General features: G+C 37.1%; 1 pseudogene; it reads left to right on the forward strand.

Annotated features, from left to right (window-relative positions):
• Nucleotides 1-22,806, forward strand: part of LOC133242605 (NADH-ubiquinone oxidoreductase chain 5-like) — a 61,755-nt pseudogene extending 38,949 nt beyond the window's left edge.
• The last annotated feature ends 450 nt before the right edge of the window (nucleotides 22,807-23,256 follow it).

Below are 23,256 nucleotides of genomic sequence, written 5' to 3' on the forward strand. Positions count from 1 at the left end.
AACAGTATGGAAGTTTCTTGAAAACTAAAAACAGAGTTACCATATGATCCAGAAATTCCACTCTTGGGCATATATCTGGAGAAAACCATAGTTTGAAAGGATGTATGCACACCAATATTTACTGCCTCACTATCTACAATAGCCTGTACATTTGAGCAATCTAAATGCCCATCAACAGAGGAATGGATAAGGAAGTGGTGGTACACACATAAGATGGAATATTACTCAGCCATAAAAGGAATGAGATGATGCCATTTGTAGAGACATGGATGGACCTAGAGAGTGTCATGCAGAGTGAAGTAAAAAAGAGAAAGACAAATATCATATAACATATATGTGATCTAGAAAAGTGTTGCAGAATAACTTATTTGCAAAGCAGAAATAGAGTCACAAATATAGAAAATATACTTTTGGTTACCAAGGGGGGAGGAAGGTGGGATGAATTGAAAGATTGTGGTTGACATATATACAATACTATACACAAAATAGATAACTGGCAAGAATCTACTGTATGTATAGCACAGAGAAATCTACTCAGGGTTCTGTGGTGACCTAGATGGGAAAGGAAACTAGAAAAGAGTGGACATATGTATATACATATAAAACTGAATCACTGTGCTGCACAGCAGAAACTAACACAACATTGCAAAATAAATATACTTCAATATTAATAAAAATTTGCTCATAGTATTACCTTTTTGTTTCTGTAATGTTAGTAGCATGTTACCAAAATTTATGATTTTCATAAGTAAATAAGTCAGTCTCTTAGCCTAGCTCAAGTTTTCTCAATCTTGTTGATCTACCTTAAGAACCAACTTTGGTTTGCTTTCATCAAATTTCTCTATTGTTTTTCATTCTCTGTTTTGTAAACACCTCTCTAATTTTTATTACTTCCTTGCTTCTGCCAGTTTTGGGCTTAGTGTGCTATTTTTGTTTTCAAGCTCCTCAAGGTATAAAGTCTGATTATTGACTTGAGATCTTTCTTCCTTTTAAGGTATAAAGTCTGATTATTGACTTGAGATCTTTCTTCCTTTTTAAGGTATGCATTTATAGCTGTAAATTTCCCTCTGAATACTGATACTGCTGCATTCCGTAGATTTTATACTTAGTATTTTTGATTCAGTAGTCTCAACTATTTTCTAATTTAGTTTATAATTTCTTATTTGACCCACTAGTCAAGAATATGCTAACATCCACATATTTGCTAATTTTCTAGTTTTGCATGTTATTAATTTCTAGTTTCATTCCATTGTGATGAGAGAAGATAGTTTGGATTATTTAAATCTTTTAAAATTTATTATTTTTTAAAAAATTTTATTTTATTTTTAAACTTTACAATATTGTATTAGTTTTGCCAAATATCAAAATGAATCTGCCACAGGTATACCCGCGTTAATGACTTTTTTGTGACCTAATATATGGTTTATTCTGGAGAGTGTTTGATGTGGCAAGAATGTGTATTCTGCTGTTTATGGGTGTTCTTTATATGTCTGTTATATTTAATTGATTCATAAAGTTTTTCAAGTCCTTTATCCCCTCATTAATTCTGTTTAATTGTTTTGTCTATTATTTAAAGTGGAGTATAGAAGACTCTAACTATTATTGCAGAACTGTCTATTTCTTTATTTCTTACAATGTTTGTGTCATATATATTGGGACTCTGTTATTAGGTCCGTGTATGTGTATACTTTTTATATCTTTTTGCTGGACTTTCCTTTTTATTGATATATAATGTCCTCCTTTTTCTCTTGTTATAGTTTTTGAATTAAAGTTGATTTTGTCTGATATTAGTATAACCACCACAGTTCTTTTTTGGTTATTATTTGGATGAAATACCCTTTTCTATTCTTTCAATGCATTTAGGCCATTGGATCTAAAGTGAGTCTCTTGTAGGTAGCATACAGTTGATAATTTCTAAATAATCCTATTCTGCTAGTCTCTGTTCTTTATTGGAGAGTTTAGTCCATTTGTATTTAGAGTAACTACTCAAAAGGAAAGATTTCCTTATGTCATTTTGTTATTTGTTTTTGATGTGTCATATCTTTCTGGTTCCTCAATTCTTCCATTATTGCCTTTTGCTTTCTTTAATTTTTGTTGTCATGTGTTGTCTTAGTCCCTACAGGTTGCTATAACAGAAGTATCATAGACTGAGTAGCTGGTTGGATGGCACCCCTGACTCAATGGACATGATATGAGCAAGCTCCAGGAGTTGGTGATGGACAGGGGAGCCTGTTGTGGTGCAGTCCAAAGGGTTGCAAAGAATCAAACACGACTGAATGACTGAATTGAACTGAGCAACTATAAACAACAGAAATTTATTTCTTGCAGTTCTATGAGCTGAGAAGTCTAAGATCATAGTGCTGTTAGATTTAGTGTTTGATGAGGGCCTACTTTCTCATTAACAACCTTTTTTTTTTTTTTTTTTTTACTGTAACTTCACATGGAGAAATGGGTGTCTCTCTGGGGTCTTTTTTTAATAAGAGCATCAATGCTAATCATGAGATCTCCACTCTCATGAACAAACCACATCCCAAAGGCCCAACCACCTAATCTCAACTTAAAGGTTAGGATTTCAAGATATGAATTGGGGAAGAACATAAATATCCAGTTCACTGCACATGTTTTGATTCCCTTATTTTTTTTTACATATATATGTAGGATTTTGTAAGGATCTTTTATTTTTATTTTAAAAATATTTATTCATTTGGCTGTGTTTGATCTTAACTGTGGCGCATGGGCTTAGTTGCCCAATGGTATGTGCGATCTTAGTTGCTTGACCAGGTATCAAACCTGTGTCTTCTGCATTTCAAGGTGGATTATTAACCACTGGACCACCAGCGAATTCCCTATTTTCAAGTGGTAACAACATGTAACAAAGGATCTGCTCTCTTAATACATTTTAAAGTTATTGTTGACCACAAGTATAATGTTATATGGGCTTCGCAGGTGGCACTAGTGGAAAAAAACTTGCCTGCCAATGCAGGAGATGTAAGAGATGCTGGTTTGCTCCCTGGTTTGGTAAGATACCCTGGAGGAGAGCATGGCAACCCACTCCAGTATTCTTGCCTGGAGAATCCCATGGACAGAGGAGCCTGGTGGGATACAATCCATAGGGTTGCAAAAAGTTGGGCACAATTGAAGTGATTTAGCACACAAGCATGTGCATGCACACACACACATACACAATATAATGCAGTAGATCTCTAGAGTTTATTCATCTTGCTTAACTGAAACTTTATGTACAATAATTAGTAACTTCTCATTTCCTCCTCACCTCAGCACCTGGCAACCATCATTCTACTCTTTGATTCTATGATTTTGACTATTTTAGATACCTCATGTAAAAGTAATTGTGCAGTATTTGGGCTTATTTCACTTAGCATAATGTGCTTGACATTCATTTATGTCATATATTGCAGAATTTCCTTCAATAGTCATCCTAACAGATGTTAGGCTTCCCTGGTGGCTCAGACGGTCAAGAATCTGCCTGCAAAGTGGGACACCTGGGTTCCATATCTGGATTGGGAAGATCTCCTGGAGAAGGAAATGGCATGCCACTCCAGTATTCTTGTCTGGAAAATCCCATGGATAGAGGAGCCTGGCAGGCTACAGTTCATGGGGTCGCAAAGAGTCAGACATGACTGAGTGACTAACACTTTTACTTTAAAAGAGGTGAGGTAATGCTCATTGTGGTTTTGATTTGCTTCTCTCATGATTAGTGATGTCAAACAATTTTTCATCTATTGGTTGGTTCTTTGCATGTCTTCTTTGGAGAACTGTCTATTCAGATTCTAACCCTATTTTAAATTCATATTAGATTTTTCACTATTGAGGTATAGGAATTCCATATATAGTTTGCATATTAACCACTTATCAGATATAGTTTGCAAATTTTTCTTCCATTCTCTAGGTTGTCTTTCATTATGTTGATTGTTTCTTTTGCTATGCAGAAGCTTTTTAGTTTGATGTACTCCCATTGCTTTTCCCTTTGTTCAGTTTTATTTATTTATTTATTTTACTTTACATATTAATATTGATAGGGATTGCATTGAATCTATAGATTGTTTTGGGTAGTATACTCATTTTCACTATATTGATTCTTCTGATCCATGAACACAGTATACTTCTCCATCTATTTGTGTCCTCTTTGATTTTTTTCACCAGTGTTTTATACCTTTCTATATATAGGTCTTTTCTTTCTTTAGGTAGATATAATATTTTTTTTTCTTGTGCTTTGCTTTATTGCATTTTTTACAACCTGAAAGGTTGTGGCAACCCTACTTTGACCAAGTCTATCAGCACCATGGTTCCAGCAACATTTTTGTATTTCTTCATGTCTCTGTGTCACATTTTGGTAATTCCCACAATATTTAAAAAATTTTCATTTTTCTTATATTTATTATGGTGATCTGTCATCAATGATTTTTGATGGGCAAAGACTAATAGAGTTTTGCCAAGAAAATGCACTGGTCAGAGCAAACACCCTCTTTCAACAACACAAGAGAAGACTCTACACATGGACATCACCAGATGGTCAACACCGAAATCAGATTGATTATATTCTTTGCAGCCAAAGATGGAGAAGCTCTATACAGTCAGCAAAAACAAGACCAGGAGCTGACTGTGGCTCAGACCATGAAGTCCTTATTGCCAAATTCAGACTGATATTGAAAAAAGTAGGGAAAACCACTGGACCATTCAGGTATGACCTAAATCAAATCCCTTATGATTATACAGTGGAAGTGAGAAATAGATATAAGGGCCTAGATCTGATAGACAGAGTGCCTGATGAACTATGGACTGAGGTTCATGACATTGTACAGGAGACAGGGATCAAGACCATCCCCATGGAAAAGAAATGCAAAAAAGCAAAATGGCTGTCTGGGGAGGCCTTACAAATAGCTGTGAAAAGGAGAGAAGTGAAAAGCAAAGGAGAAAAAGAAAGATATAAGCATCTGAATGCAGAGTTCCAAACAGTACCAAGAAGAGATAAAAAAGACTTCCTCAGAGATCAATGCAAAGACATAGAGGAAAACAACAGAATGGGAAAGACTACAGATCTCTTCAAGAAAATTAGAGATACCAAGGGAACATTTCATGCAAAGATGGGCTCGATAAAGGACAGAAATGGTATGGACCTAACAGAAGCAGAAGATATTAAGAAGAGGTGGCAAGAATACACAGAACTGTACAAAAAAGATTTTCACGACCAAGATAATCATGATGGTGTGATTACTGACCTAGATCCAGACATCCTGGAATGTGAAGTCAAGTGGGCCTTAGAAAGCATAACTATGAGCAAAGCTAGTGGAGGTGATGGAATTCCAGCTGAGCTATTTCAAATCCCAAAAGATGATGCTGTGAAAGTGCTGCACTCAATATGCCAGCAAATTTGGAAAACTCAGCAGTGGCCACAGGACTGGAAAAGGTCAGTTTTCATTCCAATTCCAAAGAAAGGCAATGCCAAAGAATGCTCAAACTACCACACAATTGCACTCATCTCACATGCTAGTAAAGTAATGCTCAAAATCCTCCAAGCCAGGCTTTAGCAATACGTGAACCGTGAACTCGGAGTTGTTTAAGCTGGTTTTAGAAAAGGCAGAGGAACCAGAGACCAAATTGCCAACATCTGCTGGATCACGGAAAAAGCAAGAAAATTCCAGGAAAACATCTCTTTCTGCTTTGTTGACTATGCCAAAGGCTTTGACTGTGTGGATCACAATAAACTGTGGAAAATTCTGAAAGAGATGGGAATACCAGACCACCTGACCTGCATCTTGAGAAATTTGTATGCAGGTCAGGAAGCAACAGTTAGAACTGGACATGAACCAACAGACTGGTTCCAAATAGGAAAAGAAGTACGTCAAGGCTGTATACTGTCACCCTGCTTATTTAACTTATAGGCAGAGTACATCATGAGAAATGCTGGACTGGAAGAAACAAGCTGGAATCAAGATTGCTGGGAGAAATATCAATAACCTCAGGTATGCAGATGACACCATCCTTATGGCAGAAAGTGAAGAGGAACTAAAAAGCCTCTTGATGAAGGTGAAAGAGGAGAGTGAAAAAGTTGACTTAAAGCTCAACATTCAGAAAACGAAGATCATGGCGTGTGGTCCCGTCACTTCATGGGAAATAGATGGGGAAACAGTGGAAACAGTGTCAGAATTTATTTTTGGGGGCTCCAAAATCACTGCAGATGGTGACTGCAGCCATGAAATTAAAAGACGCTTACTCCTTGGAAGAAAAGTTATGACCAACCTAGATAGCATATTGAAAAGCAGAGTCATTAGTCATTACTTTGCCAACAGAGGTCCATCTAGTCAAGGCTATGGTTTTTCCAGTGGTCATGTATGGATGTGAGACTTGGACTGTGAAGAAGGCTGAGCGCTGAAGAATTGATGCTTTTGAACTGTGGTGTTGGAGAAGACTCTTGAGAGTCCCTTGGACTGCAAGGAGATCCAACCAGTCCATTCTGAAGGTGATAAGCTCTGGGTTTTGTTTGGAAGGAATGATGCTAAAGCTGAAAGTCCAGTACTTTGGCCACCTCACGCGAAGAGTTGACTCATTGGAAAAGACTCTGATGCTGGGAGGGATTGGGGCAGGAGGAGGAGGGGACGACAGAGGATGAGATGGCTGGATGACATCACTGACTCAATGGATGTGAGTCTGAGTGAACTCTGGGAGTTGGTGATGGACAAGAAGGCCTGGCATACTGCGATTCACGGGGTTGCAAAGAGTCGGACACGACTGAACGACCGAACTGAACTGAATTGCCAAAAGATTACAACTCACTGAAGCCTCAGAGGATAGTTAGCAAACTTTAGAAATAAAGAATTTTTTTTTTAAATTAAAGTATGTCCATTGCTTTTTTAAGACATAATGCTATTGCACACTTAATGGACTAAGTATATTGTATTTTTAAAATATAAATTTATTTATTTTAATTGGAGGCTAATTACTTTACAATATTGTGTTGGTTTTGCCATACATCACCATGAATCTGCCACAGGTGTACATGTGTTCCCCATCCTGAACCCCCCTCCCACCGATCTCCCCATACCATCCCTCTGCGTTATCCCAGTGCACCAGCTCCGAGCATCCTGTATCCTGCATTGAACCTGGACTGCCGATTCGTTTCACATGTGATAATATACATGTTTCAATGCCATTCTCCCAAATCATCCCACCCTTGTTCTCTCTCAAAGAATTCAAAAGACTGTTCTATACATCTGTGTCTTTTGCTGTCTCACATACAGGGCTATCGTTACAATCTTTCTAAATTCCATATATATGCGTTAGTATACTGTGTTGGTGTTTTTCTTTCTGGCTTACTTCACTCTGTATAATAGGCTCCAGTTTCATCCACCTCATTAGAACTGATTCAAATGTATTCTTTTTAATGGCTGAGTAATATTCCATTGTGTATGTGTACCACAGCTTTCTTATCCATTCGTCTGCTGATGGACATCTAGGTTGCTTCCATACCCTGCCTATTACAAACAGTGATGTAATGAACATTGGGGCACACGTGTCTCTTTTAATTCTGGTTTCCTCGGTGTGTATGCCCAGCAGTGGGATTGCTGAATCCTATGGCAGTCCTATTTCCAGGTTTTTAAGGACTCTCCACACTGTTCTCCATAGTGGCTGTACTAGTTTGCATTCCCACCAACAGTGTAAGAGGGTTCCCTTTTCTCCACACCCTCTCCAGCATTTATTGCTTGTATACTTTTGGATAGCTGCCATTCTGAATGGCATGAAATGGTACTTCATTGTGGTTTTGATTTTCATTTCTTTGATAATGAGTGCTGTTGAGCATCTATTCATATGTTTGTTAGCCATCTGTATATCTTTACATTTCTCTGATAATGAGTGCTGTTGAGCATCTTTTCATATGTTTGTTAGCCATCTGAATGTTTTCTTTGGAGAAATGTCTGTTTAGTTCTTTGGCCCATTTTTTTGATTGGGTCGTTTATTTTTCTGGAATTGAGCTGCAGGAGTTGCCTGTATACTTTTGAGATCAATTCTTTGTCAGTTGCTTCATTTGCTATTATTTTCTCCCATTCTGAAGGCTGTCTTTTCACCTTGCTTAGAGTTTCCTTTGTTGTGCAGAAGCTTTTTAATTTTAATTAGGTCCCATTTGTTTATTTTTGCTTTTATTTCCAATATTCTGGGAGGTAGGTCGTAGAGGATCCTGCTGTGATTTATGTCGGAGAATATTTTGCCTATGTTCTCTTCTAGGAGTTTTATAGTTTTGGTCTTAAGTTTAGATCCTTAATCCATTTTGAGTTTATTTTTCTGTATGGTGTTAGTAAGTGTTCTAGTTTCATTCTTTTACAAGTGGTTGACCAGTTTCCCCAGCACCACTTATTAAAGAGATTCTCTTTTCTCCATTGTATATTCTTGCCTCCTTTGTCAAAGATAAGGTGCCCATAGGTGCATGGATTTATCTCTGGGCTTTCTATTTTGTTTCATTGATCTATATTTCTGTCTTTGTGCCAGTACCATACTGTCTTGATGACTGTGGCTTTGTAGTAGAGCCTGAAGTCAAGCAGGTTGATTCCTCCAGTTCTATTCTTCTTTCTCAAGATTTCTTTGGCTATTCAAGTTTTTTCTTCTTCTTTTTTTTTTTTTTGTATTACCATACAAATAATGAAATTATTTCTTCTAGTTCTCTGAAAAATACCGCTGGTAGCTTTATAGGGATTGCATTGAATCTATAGATTGCTTTGAGTAGTATACTCATTTTCACTCTATTGACTCTTCTGATCCATGAACACGGTATATTTATCTATCTGTTAGTGTCCTCTTTGATTTCTTTCACCAGTGTTTTATAGTTCCCTATATATAGGTCTTTAGTTCGTTAGGTAGATATATTCCTAAGTATTTTATTCTTTTTGTTGCAATGGTGAATGGAATTATTTCCTTAATTACTCTTTCTATTTTCTCATTATTAGTGTATAGGAATGCAAGGGATTTCTGTGTGTTGATTTTATATCCTGCCACTTTACTATATTCATTGATTAGCTCTAGTAATTTTCTGGTGGAGTCTTTAGGGTTTTCTATGAAGAGGATCATGTCATCTGCAAACAGTGAGAGTTTTACTTCTTCTTTGCCAATCTGGATTTCTTTTATTTATTTTTCTGCTCTTATTGCTGTGACCAAAACTTCCAAAACTATGTTGAATAGTAGTGGTGAAAGTGGGCACCCTTGTTCCTGACTTTAGGGGAAATGCTTTCAAGTTTTCACCATTGAGCATAATGTTTGCTGTGGGTTTGTTATACATAGGTTTTATTATGTTGAGGTATATTCCTTATATTCCTGCTTTCTGGAGGGTTTTTATCATAAATGGATGTTGAATTTTGTCAAAGGCTTTCTCTGCATCTATTGAGATAAGCATATGGCTTTTATTTTTCAATTTGTTAATGTGGTGTATTACATTGATTGATTTGCAGGTATTGAAGAATCCTTACATCCCTGAGATGAAGTCCACTTGGTCATGATGTATGATCTTTTTAATATGTTGTTGAATTCTGTTTGCTAGAATTTAATTGAAGATTTTTGCATCTATGTTCATCAGTGATATTGGCCTGTAGTTTTCTTTTTTTGTGGCATCTTTGTCAGGTTTTGTTATTGGGCTGATGGTGGCCTCATAGAGTGAGTTTGGAAGTTTACCTTCCTCTGCAATTTTCTGGAAGAGTTTGAGCAGGATAGGTGTTAGCTCTTCTCTAAATTTTGTTAGAATTCAGCTGTGAAACTGTCTGGTCCTGGGCTTTTGTTTGTTGGAAGATTTCTGATTACAGTTTCAATTTCCATGCTTGTGATGGGTCTGTTAAGATTTTCTACTTCTTCCTTGTTCAGTTTTGGAAAGTTGTACTTTTCAAAGAATTTTTTCTATTTCTTCCAAGTTGTCCATTTTATTTGCATATAGTTACTGATAATAGTCTCTTATGATCCTTTGTATTTCTGTGTTGTCTGTTGTGATCTCTCCATTTTCATTTCTAACTTTGTTGATTTGATTTTTCTCCCTTTGTTTCTTGATGAGTCTGGGTTTTGGTTTATCATTTTATTTATCTTCTCAAAGAACCAGCTTCTGGCTTTGTTGATTTTTGCTATGGTCTCTTTTGTTTCTTTTGCATTTATTTCTGCTCTAATTTTTAAGATTTCTTTTTTTCTACTAACTCTGGGGTTCTTCATTTCTTCCTTTTCTAGTTGCTTTAGGTGTAGAGTTAGGTTATTTATTTGACTTTTTCTTGTTTCTTGAGGTAAGCCTGTATTGCTGTGAACCTTCCCCTTAGCACTGCTTTTACAGTGTCCCATAGGTTTTGGATTGTTGTGTTTTCAGTTTCATTCATTTGTATGCATATTTTGATTTCTTCTTTGATTTCTTCTGTGATTTGTTGGTTATTCAGCAGCGTGTTGTTCAGCCTCCATATGTTGGAATTTTTAATAGTTTTTCTCCTGTAATTGAGATCTAATCATACTGCATTGTGGTCAGAAAAGATGCTTGTAATGATTTCAATTTTTTTTGAATTTTACCAAGGCTAGATTTTTGGCCCAGAATGTGATCTATTCTGGAGAAGGTTCCGTGTGCACTTGAGAAAAGGGTGAAATTCATTGTTTTGGTGTGAATTGTCCTATAGATATCATTTAGGTCTAACTGGTCTATTGTATCAGTTAAAATTTGTGTTTCCTTGTTAATTTTCTGTTTAGTTGATCTATTCATAGGTGTGAGTTCGGTATTAAAGTCTCCCACTATTGTTGTGTTATTGTTAATTTCCCCTTTCATACTTGTTAGTATTTGTCATACATATTGTGGTGCTCCTATTTTGGGTGCACATATATTTATAATTGTTATATCTTTTTCTTGGATTGTTGTGTTGATCATTATGTAGTGTCCATCTTTGTCTCTTTTCACAGCCTTTTTTTTAAAGTCTATTTTGTCTGATATGAGTATTGCTACTCCTGTTTTCTTTTGGTCTCTATTTTCATGGAATAACTTTTTCCAGTGCTTCACTTTCAGTCTGTATGTGTCCCTTGTTTCGAGGTGGGTCTCTTGTAGACAACGTATATAGTGGTCTTGTTTTTATATCCATTCGGCCAGTCTTTGTCTTTTGGTTGGGGCATTCAACCCATTTACATTTAAGGTAATTATTGATAAGTATGATCCCATTGCCATTTACTTTATTGTTTTGGGTTTGAGTTTATACACCCTTTCCGTGTTTCCTGTCTGGAGAAGATCCTTTAGTTTTTGTAGGAGAGCTGGTTTGGTGGTGCTGAATTCTCTCAGCCTTTGTTTGTCTGTAAAGGTTTTGATTTCTCCTTCATATTTGAATGATATCCTTGCTGCGTACAGTAATCTGGGCCATAGGTTTTTCTGTTTCATCACTTTAAGTATGTCCTGCCATTCTCTTCTGGCCTGAAGAGTTTCTATTGAAAGATCAGCTGTTATCCTAATGGAAATCCCCTTGTGTGTTATTTGTTGTTTTTCACTTGCTGCTTTTAATATTTGTTCTTTGTGTTTGATCTTTGTTAATGTGATTAATATGTGTCTTGGGGTGTTTTGCCTTGGGTTTATCCTGTTTGGGACTCTCTGGGTTTCTTGGACTTGGGTGGCTATTTCCTTCCCCATTTTAGGCAAGTTTTCAACTATTATCTCCTCAAGTATTTTATCATAGTCTTTCTTTTTGTCTTCTTTTTCTGGGACTCCTGTGATTCAAATGTTGGGGCATTTAACATTGTCCCAGAGATCTCTGAGTTTGTCCTCATTTCTTTTAATTCTTTTTTCTTTTTTCCTCTCTGTTCCATTTATTTCTACCATTCTATCTTCTACCTCCCTTATCCTATCTTTTGCCTCCATTATTCTACTGTTGGTTCCCTCCAGAGTGTTTTTTATCTCATTTATTGCTTTATTCATTATGCATTTATTCTTTTTTATTTCTTCTAGGTCCTTGTTAAACCTTTCTTGCATCTTCTCAATTCTTGTCTCCAGACTATTTATCTGTAACTCCTATTTGTTTTCAAGGTTTTGGATCATTTTCACTATCATTATTTGGAATTCTTTATCAGGTAGATTCCCTATCTCTTCCTCTTTTGTTTGGTTTGGTGGGCATTTATCCTGTTCCTTTACCTGCTGGGTATTTCTCTCCCTTTTCATCTTGTTTATATTGCTGTGTTTGGGGTGGCCTTTCTGTATTCTGGCAGTTTGAGGTTCCTCTTTATTGTGGAGGTTCCTCGCTGTGGGTGGGGTTGGACGGGTGGCTTGTCAAGGTTTCCTGGTTAGGGAAGCTTGTGTCAGTGTTCTGGTGGGTGGAGCTGGATTTCCTCTTTTTGGAGTGCAATGGAGTGTCCAATAATGACTTATGAGATGCCAATGGGTTGGGTGTGACTTTGGGCAGCCTGTATATTGAAGCTCAGGTCTATGTTCCTGTGTTGCTGGAGAATTTGTGTGGTATGTCTTGCTCTGGAACTTGTTGGCCCTTGGGTGGTACTTGGTTTCAGTGTAGGTATAGAGGTGTTTGATGAGGTCCTATCAATTAATGTTCCCTGGGTTCAGGAATTCTCAGATGTCTCATTATTTGGACTAAGCCTCCTGCTTCTGGTTTTCAGTCTTATTCTTACAGCAGCCTCAAGACTTCTCCATCTATACAGCACCAATGATAAAACATCTAGGTTAAAGACGAAAAGTTTCTCCACAGTGAGGGACACCCGGAGAGGTGCACAGAGTTACATGGAGAAGAGAAGAGGGAAGAGGGAGATAGAGGTGACCAGGAGGAGAAGAGGGGGAATCAAAAGGGATGAGAGCAAGCTAGCCAGTAATCACTTCCCTAGGTGTTCTCCACATTCTGAGTCCCTCAGAGATGTTCAAGGAGTTACACAGAAAAGAGAAGAGGTATAAAGGAGACAGAGGAAGCCAGGAGGATAAGAAGGGAAATCAAAAGAGAGAGACAGTTCTAGCCAGTGATCAGTTCCCTAAGTGTTCTCCACAGCCAGGAACACACAAAGAGATTCACAGAGTTGGGTAGAGAAGAAAAGGGGGTGGGGGGAGATAGAGGTGACCTGGTGGAGAAAAAGGAGAGTCCAAAGGGGGAGAGAGCAATCAGGCCAGTGATGTCGCTCCCAAGTAAAAATGGGTATTGAAGATTGGGTTCTTAAAGGTACAAAGTTGATAACAAATACCAAAAAGCAAAGATTAAAAATCTAGAGTAGAGGTCAGATTTTCAAAAATACAATATTAAAAAAACAAAACAAAGTCAAAAATTATAAAATATTTATATATATATGAAGTTTGCTTTAAAAAGGGCATCTTTTTTGTAAGGTAATAGTAGGTTATAAAAATAAAGATTAAAGGAGTAATAGGGGACTTAAAAGTAAAAAAAATTAAATTTAAAAAATGATAACAATAAAAATATATCTAGGATTTTCTCTGGAGCTGTTGCAGACAGTGTGGGATCAATTCATTTTCAGATAGTTCCTTGGTCCAGCTTTTACTTCTCAAGTTCTATAGTCCCCTTCCTATGTAGTCGGTGCTAACTTCAGGGTTTTAATCTATTGCACCTGTCACTTCCAAAGTGGTTCCCTCTGTTTATTTTAGCTTCTTCTGTTTGCTGGTCTCTTCAGTGTCTAATTTCTGCCCTGACACAAGGGGGGCTGTGGTGGTCACTTTTTTTAGGCTCACTTGTTCAGTCGTGTTGTGGGGAGGGAGGAACACAGCAGACAAATATCACTGGCATGTGATTACAGTGATTCAGCCACACTGGGTTTGCCCCCGCTCATGGCATGTGTGCTTTCCCAGTCTACACTGCTCAGACTCTAGGTTGCTCTGCAGGGAACTGTCTGATGTGGTCCCTGGTTTGCATGCACTTCCTAGGTCTATAAGCCATTCAGGTTCAGGTTCTCGGGTACTCCACAAAGGCGCAGACTTGGTTGGGCCTGCATTTGTGCCCGTCCCCAGTCTGAGCAGCTCAGGTGACCAGGTTCTTGGCTAGCACTGTCGCCCCCAGTTGAAGGCTGCAACTTATCGCCTCCTCTGTCCCAGCTGCTGGGTTTTCTGGGTATACAATGGGCGCGCCTTCTCAGGTGTGCCACGTGTCTCTTCTGGGGAGATGATCTCTGGCTGCGACCCTCCTGGTGGATGCCAACTGTCCAGAATCCCAGAAGTCTTGGTTAGCAATGAAGTCTGCTTGCAGTTTGGTATAGGATGTCTCTCTGGGGCCGCTATTGCCCCCTTCCGGCTCTGGCTGTCCTCCCCTGCCTGTCTCCAGTGGGGATGGGCCAGTCCACAGCTGGCTAGCTCTGCTCAGTCCTTTGTTCTGTGAGCGGGCCTGGTGATGTCTTAGGTTAGGGCTTTTCGTGGGATAGCTATCCCACAGTCTGGGTTGCTATATCAAGCTAGTTCCCTCAGATGGCCCTCAGAGCATTCAGGCCTGGTCCTTACCCTAAGCAATGCAGCCTGCACCTCCCTGTCCAGACCCCGCTTGCTAGAGGGATATGCGAGTGTCTGGGCTGCTGCTCTGCTGGGAGTTGCTGTTAGGCATGTAATCTGTGGGGTTTAATTATTTATTTATTTTCCCTCCAGGTTATTTTGGCCTCTGAGATTCCAAGGCTCACCACAGACCCGCTGGAAAGAGTGTTTCCTGTTGTTTGGAAACTTCTCTGTTTTTTAAGACTCCCTTCCCTGGATGGATCTCCATCCCTACCTCTTTTGTGTCTCTTTTTATCTTTTATACTTTGTCCTATCTCCTTTTGAAGTCTGCCTTTCTGGGTGCATGATGTCCTCAATCAGCATTCAGAATATGTTTTGTGGAATTTGCTCGGTGTTCAAATGTACTTTCGATGAATTTGTTGGGGAGAAAGTGGTCTCCCCATCCTATTCCTCCATCATCTTAGGACCGCCCCCTCCCATTTATTTATTTTTGTTTTTGTTCTGTGTGCTTTTGATTTCATATGCAAGAACTCATTGCTAAAAACATTGTGAAGGTTTTTCTTTATTACTTTTTTCAAGGAGTTTTATGGTTTCTGATCTTATGTTAAGTTTTTAATCCATTTGAGTTGGCTTTTGTATATGATGCCAATGAGACCATCCAATTTCAATTTTTTTTTTTTTTTTGGCTGTGGATATCCAATTTTTCTAATACTATTTGTGGAAGTGACTGTTCTTTTCCCATTGTGTATTCTTAAAACCCTCATCAAAGATAAATTGAATGTATATGTGTGAGTTTATTTCTGCTCTCTCTTTCCTGTTCCACTGGTGTATAAATCTGTCTTTATGCCAGTAGCATACTGTTCTAATTATTGTAGTGTCATATAATTTGAAATCAGAAAGTGTGATGCCTCCAGCCTTATTCTTTTTCAAGATTGATTTTCTGTTTGTGGTATTATGTGGGTTCATGTTAATTGTAGAATTATTTTTTTTTCAATTTCTGTAAAAATATGCCATTGGGATTTTGTTAAGAATTGCAATAATCTGTAAATTGCTTAGGGCAGTATGAACATTTTAACGATATTAAGTCTTTCAATTCATGAACATGATGTCTTCCCATTTGTTTGGTTATCTTTTCCTTGCTCCTGATGTTTGAAGAAAATCAAACCTTTCATCTTTTCACCATTGTGTATGATGTTAGTTCTGGGCTTTTTGTATATCGTCTTTTTGATGTTGGGGTGCTTTCCAGTTCTAGTTTTTTGAGAGTTTTTTCACAAAATGGTGTTAAATTTTATCAAAAGTTTTACTGGCATCCATCAAGATGATCATGTGATATTTATCCTTTATTCTGTAAATGTGATGCATTGCATCAGTTAATTTGCATTTGTTGAGGATTTTGCATCTCTAATCATCAGGAATATTGGCCTGTATTTTTTTCGTGTAATGTTTTTTGCTGTGCTTTGGAGCAGGATAATGCTGCTGTCATAAAATGAGTTTGAAAGTGTTTTTTCTTCAATTTTTTGAGAAAGAGTTTGAGAAGGGTAGGTGATGATTTCTCTGTATTGTGCATTAAAATTAACTAATGAAGTCATGTGGTCCTGGCCCTTTCTTTGTTGGGGAGCTTTTGATTACTGATTCAACTCCAGTACTAGTTATAGGTGTGTTCAGACTTTCTATTTCTTAGTCTTTTATTCAGACTTGATTCATGTTGATTTTGGCAGAAAACAACAAAATTCTGTAAAGCAATTATCTTTCCATTAAAAACTAAATTAATTAAAAAATAAAAATAAAAAACTGATGTGGAAAAAAAAAGATCCAGTCTTGGAAGATTGTTTTTAGGAATTTCCCCATTTTTCTAGAGTATTCAGTTTGTTGGTATATAACTGTTTATAGCAGTTTCATAATTTTTTGAAACTATGTGTTTTTTTGTGGTACCAGTTGTAATGTCTCTTCTTTTATTTCTTGTTTATTTGAGTCTTCTTTTTTTCTTAGTTGACCAAAGTTTTATCAATTTGTTAATATTTTTAAAAACCAACTCAATTTCATTGATTTTTTTCTTGCTGTTTTTCTATTTTATATTTTATTTCTGCTCTAATATTTATTATTTCCTTCCTTCTGCTAATTTTGGTCTTTGTTCTTTTTCTAGCTCATTGAGATGTAAAGTTAGGTTGTGTATTTAGGATGTCTCTTTTTTTAATGTAGGTGCTTATCATTATGAATTTCACTTCTGGTGCTGTCTTTACTGCACCTCAAAAGTATCAGTATGTTTCATTTTCTTTTGTCTTATGTTTTAATTTCTTCTTTGACTTTTTCTTTGACTTAATTTTTGTTCAAGACTGTGTTGGTTAAATTCCACATACTTTGAATTTTCGAGTTTTATTTCTTTTAAAAATTTATTCCAATTTTATTGAGATATAAGAGATATATCACATTGTGTAATTTTAAGGTATTATAGCATAATGACTTGACTTTAATATATTGTGAAATGATTACCACAATAGGTTAAGTTAATGTCCAACATTTCATGTAGAAACAAAACTATGAAAAATACAATATTTTTTCCTTGGGATGAAAAGTCTTAGTGTCTACTCTGCAAGCAGTTTTAAATTATGCTATATATCACTATTACCTTTAGTCATCATGTTGTAGATTGCATGCCAGTACTCATTTATTAACTAGAAGTTTGTTAATTTGGGACCTCCTTAGCCCAGTTCTTCCACTCTGCCAATTTCTATTTCTGGTAACCACAAATCTAACTTCTTTCTATGAGTTGTTGTTGTTGTTGTTGTTTTTCTTAGATTCTACTTATAAGAGAGATCATAAAGTATTTGTATTTCTCTTTTCCTAATTGTTTTACTTAGCAAAATCCCCTCAACGTCCATTCACGTTGCCATGAATAGTAGGATTTCTTTCCTTTTGATGGCTAAATATTATTCCATTATATATAGATACACCAAAACTTTTTTATATCTTCATTCATCAGTGAACACTTAGGTTGCTTTCATATCCTTGTTATTATAAGCAATGCTGCTACTACTATGGGAGTCTAGATATCTTTAGTTCAGTTCAGTTCAGTCGCTCAGTCATGTTCAACTCTTTGTGACCTTATGGACTACAAAGGGTCAGGCCACCCTATCCATACAAACTCCTGGAGTTTAATCTAACTCATGCCCATTGAGTCAGTGATGCCATCCAACCATCTCATCCTCTGTCATCCCCTTCTCCTCTGGCCCTTAATCTTTCCCAGCATCAGGGTCTTTTCAAATGAGTCATTTCTTCACATCAGGTGGTCAAAGTATTGGAGTTTCAGCTTCAGCATCAGTCCTTCCAATGAATATTCAGGACTGATTTCTTTAGGATAGACTGGTTTTATCTCCTTGCAGTCCAAGGAACTCTCAAGAGTCTTCTCCAACAGCACAGATCAAAAGCATCAATTCTTAGGCTCTAAGCTTTCTTTATAGTCCAACTCTCATATCTGTACATGACTACTGGAAAAACCATAGCTTTGACTAGATGGGCCTTTATTGGCAAAGTAGTGTCTCTGCTTTTTAATATGTTGTCTACATTGGTCATAACTTTTCTTCCAAGGAACACCCATCTTTTAATTTCCTGGCTGCACTCACCATCTACAGTGATATTGGAGCCCAAGAAAATAAAGTCTGACACTGTTTCCATTGTTTCCCATCTATTTGTCATGAAGTGATGGGACTAGATGCCATGATCTTAGTTTTCTGAATGTTGAGCTTTAAGCCAAATTTTTCACACTCCTCTTTCAATTTCATCAAGACACTCCTTAGTTCTTGCTTTCTGACATAAGGGTGGTGTCATCTGCATATCTGAGGTTATTGATATTTCTCCTGGCAATCTTGATTTCAGCTTGTGCTTCATCCAGTCCAGCATTTCTCATGATGTAATCTTCATATAAGTTAAATAAGCAGAGTGACAATATACAGCCTTGACGTACTTCTTTTCCTATTTGGAACCAGTCTGTTGTTCCATGTCCAGTTCTAACTGTTGCTTCCTGACCTGCATACAGAATTCTCAAGAGGCAGGCCAGGTGGTCTGGTATGCCCATCTCTTTCAGAATTTTCCACAGTTTATTGTGATCCACACAGTCAAAGGCTTTGGCATAGTCAATAAAGCAGAAATAGATGTTTTTCTGGAACTCGCTTGCTTTTTTGATGATCCAGCGGATATTGGCAATTTGATCTCTGGTTCTATGCCTTTTCTAAGGCCACCTTGAACATCTGTAAGCTCACGGTTCATGTACTATTGAAGTCTGGCTTGGAAAATTTTGAGCATTACTTTACTAGCATGTGAGATGAGTGCAATTGTGTGGTAGTTTGAGCATTTTTTGGCATTGCCTTTCTTTGGGATTGGAATGAAAACTGACATTTTCGAGTCCTGTGGCCACTTCTGAGTTTTCCAAATTTGCTGGCATATTTGAGTGCAGCATTTTCACAGCATCATCTTTTCGGATTTGGAATAGCTGAACTGGAATTCCATCACCTCCACTACAATTTTTCCTAGTAGCCATCACATTTCTACTCTTTGACCTAGAGATTGTACTCCTTCTACCACTACCCTGAGCCTCACAATCAACCAACCTAAACACAATACTCACCATAGCCCTCTTCCTGATCCTTCTACTGGCTGTAAGCCTAGCCTATGAATGAACTCAAAAATGACTACACTGAACCGAGTATGGTATTTAGTTTAAAACAAAATAAATGATTTTGACTCATTAGATTATGATTAAACTCATAATTACCAAATGTCCTTAGTATACATAAACATTATAATAGCATTCACAGTATCTCTTTAAGGACTATTAATATACCGATCCCACCTAATATCATCTGTGCCTAGAAGGAATAATATCCCTATTCGTTATAGCCACCCTAATAATCTTAAACTCACATTTTACCCTAGCTAGTATAATACCTATTATCTTGCTAGTCTTTGTGGCCTGTGAAGCATCACTAGGCTTATCCCTACTACTTATAGTATCATACACATATGGTGCTGATTATGTACAAAACCTTAATCTACTCCAATGTTAAAATATATTATTCCCACAGTAATACTCATACCCCTAACCTGATTATCAAAAGGCAATATAATCTGCATTAATTCTACAACCCATAGCCTGCTAATCAGCTTCACAAGCCTATTCCTCATAAACCAATTTAGCGATAACAGCTTCAACTTTTCACTAGTTTTCTTCTCCGATTCTTTATCAACACCACTATTAATCCTAACCATGTGACTTCTTCCCCAAATATTAATAGTTAGCCAACATCACCTATCAAAAGAAAATTTAGCCTGAAAAAAACTATTTATCACTATACTAATCTTACTACAATTATTCCTAATCATAACCCTCACCACCATAGAGCCGATCCTCTTTTATATTCTATTTGAAGCAACGCTAGTCCCAACACTTATTATTATCACCTGATGAGGAAACCAAACAGAGCACCTAAACGCTGGCCTCTACTTATTTTATACACTAGCAGGTTCCCTCCCACTGCTGGTTACATTAGTCTACATCCAAAACATGGTAGTTTACATCCTAAACTTCTTAATACTTCAATACTGAGTACAACCAATATCTAATTCCTGGTCAAATGTCTTTATGTGATTAGCATGCATAATAGCTTTCATAGTAAAAATACCACTATATGGCCTCCACCTTTGACTACCCAAAAGCTCATGTAGAAGCCCCCATTGCAGGCTCTATAGTTCTTGCAGCAGTCCTACTAAAACTAGGGGGATATGGCATACTATGAATTACATTACTCCTAAACCCAGTAACCGACTTTATAGCATACCCATTCATTATACTCTCTCTATGAGGCATAATCATAACCAGCTCAATCTGCCTCCGTCAAACGGACCTAAAATCACTCATTGCATACTCCTCTGTCAGCCACATAGCACTTTTTATTGTAGTCATTCTTATCCAAACACCTTGAAGCTATATAGGAGCTACAGCCCTAATAATTGCCCACAGTCTTACATCCTCCATACTTTTCTGCCTAGCAAACTCTAACTACGATCGAATTTACAGCCGAACAATAATCCTAGCCCGAGGCCTACAGACATTCCTCCCACTAATGGCCACCTGATGACTCTTAGCAAGCTTAACTAATCTGGCTTTACCCAACAATTAACCTGACCGGGAGCTATTTGTAGTGATATCAACTTTTTCATGATCCAACATCACATTTATTCTAATAGGAGCAAATACAGTAATTATTGCCCTATACTCCCTGTACATGCTAATCACAACACGACGAGACAAATACACTCACCATATCAACAATATTACACCCTCCTTCACGCGAGAAAATGCTCTCATGTCACTACACATTTTACCCCTATAACTACTATCCCTAAATCCAAAAATTATTCTAGGACCGTTGTACTGTAAATATAGTTTAAAAAAAAATTAGATTGTGAATCTAATAATAGAAGTAAAATAAGAATACCTTCTTATTTACCAAAAAAGTATGCAAGAACTGCTAATTCTATGCCCCTATGTCTAACAACATGGCTTTTTCAAACTTTTAAAGGATGGTGGTTATCCATTGGTCTTAGGAACCAAAAAATTGGTGCAACTCCAGATAAAAGTAATAGACCTATTCTCTTCCTTTACATTGACCACCCTATATTTACTAACCATACCCATTATAATAACAAGCTCTGACACCTACAAAACCTCCAATTACCCACTTTATGTAAAAACAACCATCTCATGCACCTTCATTACTAGTATAATTCCCACAATAATATTCATCCACTCAGGCCAAGAACTAATTATTTCAAACTGACACTGACTAACTATCCAAACCCTTAAACTATCACTTAGCTTCAAAATAGATTATTGCTCAATAATATTTGTCCCAGTAGCATTATTCGTTACATGATCTATTATAGAGTTCTCAATATGATATATACACTCAGACCCCAACATTAACCAATTCTTTAAATACCTACTCTTATTCCTCATCACCATACTTGTTACCGCAAACAACCTATTTCAATTATTCATTGGCTGAGAAGGCATTGGAATTATAGCATTCTTACTCATCGGATGATATGGAAAAGCAGATGCAAACACAGCAGCCCTACAAGCAATCCTGTATAACTGCATTGGTGACATTGGATTTATTCTAGCAATAGCATGATTCCTAACTAAACTTAACACCTTGGGACCTCCAACAAATTTTCATATTAAACCCAGACAACTCCAATCTGCCTCTAACAGGCCTTGTACTGGCTGCACCCAGAAAATCCGCCCAATTTGGCTTACATCCATGACTATCTTCCACAATAGAAGGCCCCACCCCCCATCTCAGCACTACTCCACTCAAGCATGATAGTAGTAGCAGGCATTTTCTTACTAATCCGCTTTTACACACTAACAGAGAACAACAAATTTGCCCAGTCCATTATACTATGCCTAGGGGCTATCACCACGCTAATCACAGCAATATGTGCCCTCACCCAAAATGACAACAAGAAAATTGTTGCTTTCTCTACATCCAGCCAACGAGGCCTTATAATAGTAACAATTGGCATTAACCAGCCCTACCTAGCATTTCTCCATATTTGTACCCATGCCTTCTTCAAAGCCATGTTATTTATATGCTCTGGTTCTATTATTCACAGTCTAAATGACAAACAAGATATCCGAAAAATAGGAGGCCTGTTCAAAGCTATACCATTCACCACAACAGCCCTCATCATCGGCAGTCTCGCACTAACAGGAATATCTTTCCTTACTAGATTTTACTCCAAAGGTCTAATCATCAAAGCTGCCAACATGTCACATACCAATGCCTAAGCCCTTTTAATAGTAACACTAATCACCACATCTTTCACAGCCATCTACAGTACTTGTATTATCTTCTTTGCACTTCTAGGACAATTCCAATTCCCAACCCTAGTCATTATCAATGAAAACAGTCCCCTTCTAATTAACTCCATCAAACACCTACTAATTGGAAGCCTTTTCACAGGATTTATTATCTCTAACAATATTCCTCCAACAACAATCCCCCAAATAACCATATCTTACTATCTAAAATTAATAGCTCTAGCAGTAACAATCCTAGGCTTTATTCTAGCACTAGAAATTAGCAACACAACCCAAAACCTAAAATTTAATTATCCATCAAGTGCCTTCAAATTTTTCAACCTATTGGGATATTTTCCCACAATTATACACCACCTGACCCCTTACATAAACCTAACAATAAGCCAAAAATCAGCATCCTCCCTTCTAGACCTAATCTGATTAGAAAATATTTTACCAAAAACTACCTCGCTAATTCAAATAAAAACATCAACCATGTAACATTGGCATGGTTACAAGCCAAAAGGGCCTAATCAAACTATATTTCTTCTTCTTCCTAGTTACAATCTTCACCAGCATAATCCTATTTAATTTCCATGAGTAATTTCCATAATAACCACAACACCAATTAACAAAGATCAACCAGTTACAATAACTAGCCAAGTACCATAACTATATAAAGCTGCAATTACCATGGCCTCCTCACTAAAAAACCCAGAATCCCATGTATCATAAATTACTCAATCTCCTAAACCATTAAATTTGAATACAATTTCCACCTCTTCGTCTTTCAACACATAATAAACTATCAAAAATTCCATTAACAAACCAGTAATAAATGCCCCTAAAACAGTCTTATTAGAGACCCAAATCTCAGGATACTGTTCGGTAACCATAGCCATTGTATAACCAAAAACCACTATTATGCCCCCCAAATAAATTAAGAAAACCATTAAACCCAAGAAAGACC

This window comes from Bos javanicus, chromosome X (genome assembly GCF_032452875.1).
Source record: "Bos javanicus breed banteng chromosome X, ARS-OSU_banteng_1.0, whole genome shotgun sequence".
Lineage (NCBI taxonomy): Eukaryota > Metazoa > Chordata > Mammalia > Artiodactyla > Bovidae > Bos > Bos javanicus.